This window comes from Papaver somniferum, chromosome 1, assembly GCF_003573695.1.
Source record: "Papaver somniferum cultivar HN1 chromosome 1, ASM357369v1, whole genome shotgun sequence".
In the NCBI taxonomy this organism is placed as follows: Eukaryota; Viridiplantae; Streptophyta; class Magnoliopsida; order Ranunculales; family Papaveraceae; genus Papaver; species Papaver somniferum.
The window spans coordinates 39,655,789-39,666,607 of record NC_039358.1 but is presented as its reverse complement, the minus strand read 5'-3'; the positions used below and the strand labels follow the sequence as shown (position 1 = coordinate 39,666,607).

At 41.6% G+C, this 10,819-nt stretch overlaps 1 pseudogene; it reads right to left on the bottom strand.

Annotated features, from left to right (window-relative positions):
* Nucleotides 1-216: 216 nt before the first annotated feature.
* LOC113289987 lies at nt 217-7,741 on the bottom strand (annotated as a pseudogene).
* Between the last annotated feature and the right edge of the window lie 3,078 nt (nt 7,742-10,819).

Sequence of the window (10,819 nt, the reverse complement as noted above, 5' to 3'; positions counted from 1 at the left end):
TGAAATCTAAGGAGAAAGGATTACATGGTATTACATATATATACAATACTCTCTTTCTCTCTAACTTCTCTTTTCAGAAAACCCTCTAGACTCTACCTATCACACAAAGTTGTGCCAAGGGGGATACATACTTTTCTTTCTTTCCGTCATCTACATTAACTAAAAACAAAACCCAATCCGCAAGGTTCGATATCCTTCATTTTTACTCGGGGACAATCATAGGATGGGTTCATCCGAAACCCAGACGAGTGACAAGATGGACGAAAGAAGAAGTGCCCAAACTATAACGATAGTAGGCAGTTTATCCTGTCTCCCCATCATTCCCTGGAGGAATGGGTATAGATGAAGAATAATCCAAATCACAAAGTACAGCTTAGCGAACAGTAAACCCCATGATTCATACGAATCACATCCAATGTTGTTGATGACAACTGAGATTCCAATAGCAAACCCAATTATATTAATGATCAATAACGTCAGTGGAGGAAGCAATAACAAATTCCATTTGAACAGGTATAACTCTGGATATTCTCCATCATCTGCTCCTTTTGATTGTACAGTGAAGCCCGTGTTAACTCCGGCTAAAACCTTTAGTAAACCTTGAAAGAGAGCAAAAAGATGTGCTGAAACACCACTGACTACCCAGAACTGCACGTTCCCATACCAATCATCCATCCCAACACCTCCCCATTGCATTTCAAGGATGCCTGTTCCCGCCATAGCAGAAAAGAGAGACATGAAGACTAAGCTGGCGTAGTTGCAGCTGCTTATCTGTATGTGGAAAACAAGCATTTGAATATCAGCAATATTCTGGGTGAAGTGTCAAAGCTACAACAGAAACTCTGGTGGAAGATATAAGCACCAAACATGTAAACAGTTGGATACTGGGTAAAGAGAAATAGAAAGATTACATGCAGTTTGAGTTATAAGACGATTATAAGTGGGAAATAAATCTCATGCCCACAGGGTGCTGAAGTAGACCTTTTAATTAAACACAAGTCACATGATATAGCCTTGTTGTCCCACGTTAAACGTGGGAACACACTAGACTACTTCCATTTATCATTATTTCTCCATGATGCCAAAAATGTATCAACTAGATTGTATGTGCAAAGTGGATGCTATATTACAGACATATGATTGCACAATCAAGGAGATGCCAAATGCATGCTACGACAGAGAAGATTAATAGTCAACATGTGGAGCATTACCGAGTTCTAAAAGCACATTCTTAAAATACAGCAAGACTAAGAAACAATATTTGATATTTGTATATCAAGGGAAAAAGTAGTTGCCGTACTGCAATGTACCTCGGGGAATATGAACTTGTTGGTGATGAGGCAGACTGCTGGCAAAGTACAGTAAGCAATCAAGGGAATGGATGTTAATGGGTAGACCACCGAGCATATATAGAAAAGTCGTTGCAGCAACTCCAAGCCACATCCATAGCCATACCAGATTGGGCAGTGCTTGCTGAACAATATTTCCACTGATCCAAGGGCCCACCTGTTGACCTGATGTAACCGATCTGAAAGGTTAATGGGGGTTGATCCTTTAAATGCTGGCCTCTTTGGCATGCAGTAAACAGACCTCCATCCATGGCAGTGCATTTTGAAACCAGTCAGAATATTCACAGCGAGAGAACCATATATCCAGCCAATCTGGTTAAACATCAAATTGCAATTAAGAAATGATGCTCTCTATGGCAGTTTCGTGAAAACGAACCAGTTATCCAAAAAATCATACGTATCCACTATCCAGCACCATGTTTCCTAGAAATCCAACTCAATACTTTGTCAATCTTTCAGAAAAAAATAACAAGTAAACCTTTTTTCAAAAGATTTTTGAAAAATGTGAGAATGGAACATAAACCTATCAACACAAAGTGGGATTATAAGGTTGTTTACCTCTTTGCCCCACTCAGTTTTATCTTCATAACCACAGCTAATGACATGAATGGCCTCTTTCAAAAAAGTAGAAGAAGAACTAGCATCCCGTGCAAGTCCACCGCTTCCTAGAAGAGTTGAAGCTATGAACACCGGTGATTGCCCATATCTTTTCTCAAGATTCAGGTGAGACTTCTCATCATCCAATCCTGCAATGGATCATAAAACCGAACTTGCAGGCCATATGGTGTAAAAAGAAACTTCGATTATATAGAAAAAGAAAATTTATCCAAAAACTTACCATCCTTTCCTTCTTCTATACTTTCTAGTGCATGAGTCTGCTTTGATGTAACCCTGAGTTTCATTTTTCTTTTCTTCTCCTTCGGATTTATGTTCCTGTCTTTCCATTTCGACGCAAAACAAACGCAACACCATTTTGGCAAACAGTTACACGATTTTCCAGGTGGCTTCTTTGTTACAGGGGCATCGTATCCATACAATGCTTGCCTTCTGAAAACACACCCTGTTCCAACAGAAATTGGACCCTGGATCCCATCTAGTCCTTTCATGTTGATCTGTTTATCAATACAAAACAAAAAGCTAAGTCATTGCAAGAAGTAACCACCAAAGAATTTCAACCGTGTAGTTACTCAAGAGGTGAGAGCTTACATCGAAAAACACAAAATTTCGATTTGCATATCTGTCATGTCGATCAATTCCATAAAATCTTTGAGGAAACTGAACATAACAAATATTCCTCCCTGATATAGGGTCCATCATGAAGCACATGGCTTCTCTAAGTGCCTTACTGTTGTTAATATAATTATCACAGTCGACATTCAGAAGGTAAGGAGCATTGGAAATGACTGCCGAAACTCTTACCTATAATAATTAGCCAAAAAGATAAGTAACACTGGAGAAGTAACAAAAAAAAAATGCAATAAGCAAAGCTCAAACATGACATCAAAAAAAGAAGCTCACCAAAGCATTCATGGCCCCAGCTTTATTCTGGTGATTAAGGCCTGGTCTCTTCTCACGAGAAACGTACACCAGACGAGGTAATGTGTTCCCTTCAACATCACATACACCACTATGACCGAGGAAAACCTGGTTGTTTCGAGCATTTATAAAAGAAAGAGCTGTCACTTCAAATTACATTTTTCTTGTTATCACTATGTACTATGTAGATATGCTTCTACTAAAACAAACACCATTCTGAGAATATAAACGATGAAAGTGCTGGCAATTTCTATTCTAGTTATTTTTTGTGTTGAAGTACAACTGTTAGTGGTACTCTTATATATCACCTGGATCATTCCCCGGTGATCTCGAACATTGTTACCAGGCCACGGTCTTCCGTCCTGCATTTTCCAACCATCCTCAGGGACCTTCTCCGCCATGGAACCCAATGCATTTATTCGAATTTTGAATTCCTCATATTCTCTCTGAAATCAAACTTACACACAATCACAAGCAAGTCCCAGTTTTGTTATCAATTTATAAGCATAATGAAGGGTGCCTGAAGAAAACAAGCAAACTGTTCTACTACTCAATTTATAGACACACGTGCTTCTCTTGATCTATAGTTAGTGTTAATAAATACAAACATTGCCTAAATTTGTTTCTTAACACAGCGCCGCTTATGAATTTTTTTATATAAAAGTAAATGTCAGAGCTTCATTCTTTGAACGCCATATCTTTGAATGGAAAACAACACACTTTCTTAGGATTGGGTCCTTGTTTAAAACGGCTGTCAGTCAGTCACTTCACAATTACCTCGATGGGCAACAATCACATCCTTTCCAAATTAGATACGACTTTTTCCTTTCTAAATAAGAACACACAAACAAAAGTACATGAATTTGCTCAATTAATTACGTTAATTGCACGCCACTCTAGGACAAAAGTTGGATTGACCTTATCTTTTAAATAGTCAATTTTCTGCAAGAAGTACCACCCCGGAGCTCGAGGCTCAATATTATACCTTTTGCAGAAAGGAGCCCACTTCCTTGCAAACTCAGATGTCTCAGATAGAGCTTTAAATGTAAGCATGGAAGCTCCATCATCGGAGACGTAACAAGCAACTTTGTCTACCGGATAATCAACAGCCAGGATGGACAGAACAGTATTTGCAGTGACAAGTGGCGGCTCTTTCAAAGGATCAACAGTACTTACAAATACATCAATGTCAGCCAGCTCAGATGATTTTCCTTCCTTTTCATACCTAAAAGCAGAAAATAGATTTGTGCGCTTAGGCAAAAGTCGCCATTATAATGAAAGTTATGATTGGACAATGTGGGACTTCATTTACCTAAGTGACAACTGGTCAAGGTAAGTTTCTCTAACAATAGGGTGCCATTTTGGGAACACATCAAGGATCCAAGATACACCGAACCATATCTCGCAGATCACTGATGTCAACCATAACCCAAATGCTTCATGAACAGGGTGGAGAATTCTATAATAAAAAAAGAGTCCGAGAACCACCAGCCTGATAAAAATTATCAATCTGTAAGGATAGACTTTGCTAGAAGGAATAGATAATTGCCGAGAAAGTGGTTGTTTGTCATCACCCATCCTGGAATGAAAAACAGTTCCTTGTAAGTGAAAAAAAATGGAACGTAAATGCACAACGGTGGGAGGAATAGACTGACAAGTCTATGCAGCGAAGGTAAGAAATAAGCAAAACCAAAACACAAAAAGAGATGAATCAAAATTAAGTAAAACATGTACTTGGGGTGAATTCAAAAATTTGTATCGTATATATATCCACAGAATCAATGAAAACAGTCAAACTTAACTGAAATTACCGATAAGAGACTGCAGGGGGGGGGGGGGGGGGGGGGGGGGGGGGGGGGGTTACTGAAAGCATTGGAATATCTTACAATGCAAAAACTGCCAAAACAATTCATTTAACTTGCTATAGAAATAGAAAGCATCCCATTTCTAGATGAATTAATCAAGAAAAAAACAGTAAATCCAAACCCCCTTCAAAATGGATAGTCAAAAAAGGCAAAGTAGTAGAGTTTACACATACTTGGGCAAATCGGGATTGTCTAAGTCGAGTTTATTGTTTTGCATTTTCTTCCACTCCTCAACACGTTCTTTCCATGCACCACTTCCATATCCAGACAATGATGTACCCTTTAAAGGGCCCATCGATCTTGGCTGTACTGTGGCATTAATAGGCATAATAACACCAAAAATTATGATTGCATACAATATAAATACAAGGGACATACAGAACACATATACAGCTATGATGTGTTCGCGACAACTTACAAGATGAGGATGAATCAGGAAATGGTGCCAGATGAACAGTACTGCCACTACCCACAAATGGAGGTATAAAAATAGCATGATGTTCAGGTGAAACAACAGCATCCTAATAAAGCAACAAACAACTGCCAATTAACAGCAATTCGCAAATAACCTAATAAAGCAAGAAACAACTGCCGTTTACCATACTCCAACTTCTAAAATTACCTCTTGATTATAGGTCGAAAGAGGAACGTCGGGGTTCAAAGACGATGAAGCAACAGTACTAGATGCATCAGCACCAGTCCGATGTGCACGCGTTATCTTAAGACGAGCAGATAGCTCTTGCTCTATGAGGTATTGCCCATGATAATAACCTAATTCGTTCTCAAATCATCAACATCATCCTCATCTTCATCTCCTTCAACTCTCGGACTACCTTTGATACGATTATATCTAGCTTTACACTGTGGACAAGACTGACTACCTTCTCTCCTCTCGTATTAATAGCAATTTCTACAAACAGGAAATGCACATTCATCACAAGCTACAAACAGCTCTCCTTCTATAGTAATCTCTACTTCATCTCCACAGCTCTCCTTCTATAGTAACCATCTTCTTCATTCAAAGAAGAAGCCAAAAGATTTGGTATCATGAATTCTGTATGATCAAAATATTGTTGTCAATCTTTTGTACTTTCCAGTTTTGATGGAATCATTGAAAATTGAAAGAAGATAATGGAATAAATTTTGGGATCAATCCTCTTTATATATAAACAGAAGAGATTTTAGGAGAGAAGTCACTGTTGAGGAATGAATTTATTAGTTGGTCTTGCTTGTTTTGGCTAATCTGACAAGAGGTCATGACTTTCGAGTCTTCTGCACAAGCTAGATAGATGGACGTGTTGATGATCAGCACCACTGACATCGGAGATTTATCTCCAGACAAAAATCTTAATCCAGCATCGGAATTCGAAACTCAAACGCGTTAAAACAGAGAGACTAGATTAGAGAAACAAAAAATAGCTCTCCTCACTGTCACAGTAATTTGCACTCTTGAGTTGCAAACTTAACGCGAGTTGGCTATTGACTTACTGCGGCACATATTTATCGATTTGAGGAAGACAAAAAGAGACTAATGCAAATAGCCGGATGAATGGGTCACTGCCAGTGATACCAGTTAAGGCATTATCAGCCTTTCTGAGAGTTTTTATGATGAATGTGAACGTTAAATTGGATGGGCACAAATAAGGGGCAACTGTGATATCGAGTGTTTTTTCGAAACGTGCGGAAGTGTGAAAGAGGGTGCAATTGTTCAAAGAAAAAAAGTAAAGAAGCTAACGCCCAGTAAAATATTTATTATTATCACTAGGCAGTAGGCATATAAAGTGTAACAATAGCCTGGCTTAATTTAGATTAGTTGTCTGATTTGACGTATGCTTTTGAAAACCTATCATCCGCTTCCGGAAAAACACCCGCACATGCCACATCATTCTCTGACAAAGAGAATCTCGTATCGACGCGCTTTTAATTAAAGTCAATCGAACATGTTTAATTTTCTTAAGGAAAATTTAGACTGTCCATGTTAGTCTCAGAAACGATCACGACCACACAATTTTGCGGTACAATTTAACAAGCTAGCCAAACCCTGGAGACAACCATCATGACGACTGTCGGCGGGCCCACTCACCCCCAACCGGTCGGACCATGCCTAAGTACATCCCAATGTTGTCAAACGCTAACCCTAAGTAGGGTGGTCGCGTTGTTTGGAAGGAGATCGAACGAGCATAGACTATCTAAAACAGTCTTAAAAGCATCACAGCCGTCCAACTTTGCCAGGCCGGTTGAACGGCTTGGATTACTCCACGAATGATTAGGGAAGTGCTAGCACGCACACCAGCGGGCACACTAGCCCTCTAGTTGATCAAATCCCATGTTGCCCATTCACAAGCGTTTCAAACGCCGACCCAAACATGGGCGTTTGTGCTACATAAAAACAAAGCTCGAACGAGCTAAAACCGTAAAAAAAAAGTCTCAAAAAACCTTCATATCCGTCCAACTTCGCCAGCCTAGTTGGACGGCTTAGATCGCGTTCCAAACGATCAAAGAAGTGCCAACGCATTCGCCACCGGCGCAATATTATCTCTTATCAATCGACTTGCTCATGGGAAGTTAATAGCACACCAAATCGTTTGATTGAACTAGGGTGGACGTGGCTGCTTTTGAAGCCCTAATTGGTGTTTGCGGCAACACATTACTGCTGCAAATCGATCACGACCATCCAACTTCGCCAGCCTCGTTGGACGGCCTAGATCCAATTTCAGGTGGCCAACGAGATGCTAACGTGTTCACGGTCGACCCAAATCCCTCGTCGGTCGATCAACTTGCCCATAGCAAACTTGGAATGTATAGAATCGTTCACCCAAAGTAGGATGAACGCGCAACTTTGAAACCGTAATTGGCTTCTGCGACCGCATGTCAACTGCTGCAAATCAATCATGACCATTCATGTTCGTCGGCCTATTTGAATGGTTTAGATCTAATTCTAGATGGTCCAGAAGGTATCAACGTGCACACCAGCGAGCCACCTTCACGCATGGTCGATCGACCTGTTCGACCTAAGGCTCAATGCCTCGAAACCCACGTCCAAAGAGGAGTGGGCCACACGGCTTTCAAACCCTGAATTACATCAGCAGCAACATATAACTGCCGTAATTCATCTCGTCCACCCAACTTTCCTAGCGTGGTTAGACGACATAGATTTATTTCTAGCAAACCAACAAACTAACATTGCAATCACCGGCCATCCCTCCTCCACGAGCAGCGATCGTCCAAGTAATGGCGTGTACCTAGAGACACCAAACGATCACCCAAAGGTGGTCGGTCATGATGCCTCCTTTAAGACGCTTATCATGCGCATCGATTAGTTTAAGCTGCTTAAAAGCGATGCTCCACGTGTATCAAATACATACGTATTTTATATTGACCTCACAAACAACTTAGTTGTTTCACCTAATAGCATCATGTGTTATTATCCACGGCAGGTCCCACGACTTGATCCACTCATTCGAGACATCAACTGGGGGATGCTTACTGGGTATTGGTCAGGCGGTTTACAGCATGCGGCGTGCAACGCGTCCATTACGAGAACATGTCAGGAAAGACGGGCGGTTAAAAGTTGTGAGAGTGGTGGAAGAACGTATGATCAGTTTTCCTTCATAACGGAAACACAATAATCACTACCTTTTGCACAAACCTACTTCTCCACTACTCAACTTCCTCCACTTCATAAGAGATCGGGGTACGCTCAATGACTTGTATAAATAGGTTTTTAATCTATTTCGAACACACAGAACACAAGTGTTATCTACACAAGTAGCCAGAAACCTTTTTCTGATACGCAAGTCATAAACAGCCACATCTTCAACACTGTGATCTCAAATACCTTCTCCGCTTCCCTCCCTAAGATCAACCTTCTCCTTCACCTTTTGACCGAATTGAATCTGGAACGACCATTTCTTAGTTTAGGCCAGAGTCTTACAGATTGATTTCTTGAACCTAAAAGCATTCCTTTGAAGTGCATTTGTTTAGGGTTTAGATTCGTTTCTCATCAACACATCCCAAATTACCAAAAAAAGCAGAATCAGTTTTTACCCTCAAACAACGGGCGACCACAGCGGGAGATTAATCTCTCGGTTGCAAGATCAATTTTCAATTTCATTTCAATTTTCTCAAAATTCAAAATGGTGGATCTTAGGTCTAGATCGGCGACCAATTCCGATGGAACTAGCACTGACAACACTCTCGGCGTTGATGTCCTTGTCAGTGGCGCTACCGTACAGCCTGTCAATACGACCAATGCATCTCGTGGAACTACGTCATCTACCACCAACACCAGCGGAGCAGGTGATATTACCTCGGTAACACCTCTCATCACCAGAGCCAGAGCAGCCGCAAACCTCAACATTTCTTCAAGTGTAACGCCTCCAGTCGTCAACAGAGCAGTTGCTACTCCCCGTCAGGACGAGGGGATGGACGAATCAGAGGAAGCCAACCCCCTATTACCATTTTTGATTTGATGGAGAGGAAAGATATTCTCGCTAAGGCTCAGACATACATGGATTCGACTCAGAAAGAGGTACTTATTTTCCTCAAGACGCTAACAGAGCGACTACCGCAAGAACCGCCCATGGAACCCGTAAGAAGTACCTTCAACACTCTTGGCGCAAGCTCTTCAGCAGGGCATGCATTCATAGATGAGGAAGTTCGTGTTGCGCCTGAACACCCATGGGAAAAGAACCAGCCATCCAACTTCATCACTCGTGAGGATCTAGAACGACTTCTCCAAAATCAAGACAAAGAAAACCCGTCGAACCTGCACCAGCATCAACCTCCGTATCCTCCTGATGTGCAGAGAGTCCCCCTATCGAGAGGATACTCCTCTCCTCAGTTTTCCCTTTATGATGGTACTGGTAACGCTCGCGAACACATTTCTCGCGTTTTCTGGAATCTTTGGGAGAGCACGAATACAATCACGTCCTCCGCCTGAAAGAGTTCTCAAAGTCACATACCAGAAGAGCATACACTTGGTACAACAATACCGCGCCAAACAGAATATAAAACTGGTGTGAGATGGTCACTGCTTTTTACAGAAAGTATTTCTTTGTATCCGAGCAAATCACTTTCTCGGACTTGGGAAGAATGTTCCAGCGAAATCACGAGCATCCGAACGATTACGTCAAGAGATTCAGAATTCAAGCTTTGGATTGTCACGATCCAAACGTGACCGAACAACAATTAGTAGAATCGTGCATTAATGGGATGGTTCCCATCTATCGTGATTTATTGGAAAACTTGCGCTTCCATACGTTCTCTGAACTTCATGAAGCTGCTAAGCGATCGGCTACGACCGCACCATCACTTTTAGAAAGACCCAGACCGGCCAGGGGTGAGGATGCACGCGAAACTCGAGGGGATAGGCGTCTTATCAACAAACAATACAACACTGTTCGGTAAGCGTGGTAGACGAAGGAGGGAAAAGGAAAGCTCCAGCAACAGAGCAACAACCCAAACACGCAGCACCAACGTAGACAACCCCATCCCGGGAAGCCACGGCTAAAGCTCCTGAAGCTGGAGATACTCCGGACTTCCCATTTCCAATAGATGAGGTCTTTGAACTCCTGGAAGCATGGATTCAAGATGAAACAATCAAGCAACCTCCTCTTAGACGTCCGTCAACTTAAGAAGGGATGGTGAATCCCAAATATTGTCGTTATCATAGGTTCGTCAATCACCCAACCAGTGACTGCAACAAGTTGAAGCGCATTTTCAAAGACAAGGTGGATGCGGGAGAACTTCAACTAGGAAACGAATGAGTCAACCAGGACCCCCTTCCTGTCAGGAGTTGCATGATTTCTGGGGACTCTGTTCACAAGATTGTGCGAAATTCTGTATTTCTCAAAAGCACAGCGTTAAGACAATTTGGGGCTCTTAACCGTGTCGTATCAGGAAAGTGTTTGTTTCCAGTTAAGGAAGTTGCTCCTGAACCTCTATCCTTTATAGGAAACGCGAGATGTAACTGGGGACTCCTAACCGTCGCTCGCTTAAAGGATGTCGAGTTCGACAATGTGCCGATTGATGTAGCGTCTGATTTCAACATTGTCACCGTCAAGGCAC